This window comes from Halyomorpha halys, unplaced genomic scaffold, assembly GCF_000696795.3.
Source record: "Halyomorpha halys isolate HHAL.00 unplaced genomic scaffold, Hhal_1.1 Scaffold569.1, whole genome shotgun sequence".
In the NCBI taxonomy this organism is placed as follows: Eukaryota; Metazoa; Arthropoda; class Insecta; order Hemiptera; family Pentatomidae; genus Halyomorpha; species Halyomorpha halys.
This window is the reverse complement of record NW_027116742.1, coordinates 343625-345117: the sequence shown is the minus strand read 5'-3', so window position 1 is coordinate 345117 and position 1493 is coordinate 343625.

Here is a 1493-nt window from a genome sequence, read left to right as displayed (position 1 = left end):
CCTATTAACCTATATTATTTGTACGAAAGAATTATAAAAACGAAAAAAACCAAACCTTAATAATAAAATATTTCTAAATGTTTAATTTTAACTACATATAATTATTTATAATAAACTATCAATCGTGTTTATTAAATCTATATACATCCTCAAACAGCAATAGTGAGGCATTGCCGGTTTTTTTTTTTTTTTTTTTTTTTTTTTAAAGTGCACTAAACACTGATTTGTTTGCTACGCCTTTATAAAATGTTGCAATTTTAAAAAGTATATCTCGCGAACTATTGAATATAAATAGCTATATTAGGACTCATATTTTAGGAAATTTACTCTTCTTTAAATAATGTTCTCTTAGGTTTTCTAGTGTTGTTGGTAGTTTTTAAGATATAGAGCTCCGAATGAAAAATAAATTATTTTCAAAGTTTTGAAACAGCCGCCATTTTTTATTCCCTATACCTATACTTGGCAGACTCATCAATTTTGACTATTAATTATACATAGTTTTCAATAAAGTAATCAAAAATTGGGGTGAGATAACTGCCTCTTTTTCTTCCCGGCACTTGTACTAATACCTTCATTCTGTAAGATGGATTTCCTTTTTCGTTATTTATTTTTCTTGTTTCTTGGCCTTTAATTTATTGTTATTTATCTTATTTCCAATATTTAGTGTGCACTGATTTTTTAATATATATTTCTCTTTTACATATTTTTTATTTGTTAATATTTCCCACATCTGATTTTTATTTTCTTGTGTACTTATACTTTTCATTATTCATCCTATTTGATGTCCTTTAATTTGCTTTTTTTACCTTTAAAATTTTTATATATTTTACATAATTTTTAACCACAAAAAGTTTACTTTTATCTCATCCTCAATGTTGACTAGTAATTAAAAAAATAGGGTGACATAACTGCCTTTTTTCTATTCTTAGGGTCGTGTACTATTATATTAAGGGCTAAGAATTATTTTCCTGTTGAAGCCATATATTAGATAATACATTTTTTATGTCGTCTGAATAGTTTTACTATTTGAAATCACAATTTGAAAGTTTACGCTTCATACACTCATTAACTACAAATTAATTCTCATGAAAAATTACTCGAGAAATTTCAGGTATTTAATTTACAAATTATATCATGTTCTAGAATCTACATAAAGGAAGCTTTAAGCTTTTGTTTTGAATGTTTTGTTCTGAATGGTCGCTCATTTTTTCTGGAACTCCGAGCAATTCTTGTACTTCTTTGATTTAAATTATAATTCTCATCGAATGCGGAGAGTTTATATTGTAAATAAGATACATCTCTACTATATAATTATTATATAATAATTAAATTATAATATATTAAATTATTAATATAATAATTTAAAGTCAGAAAAAAATCGTATGCCATTTAAAATATGGATGCATCCTCTTTTTGGAGACATTTCGAATTTTTTAAGTCAGAACATATTATGAAACAGGAGGTCATGATAATGGTTTATTTATTTATTTAAG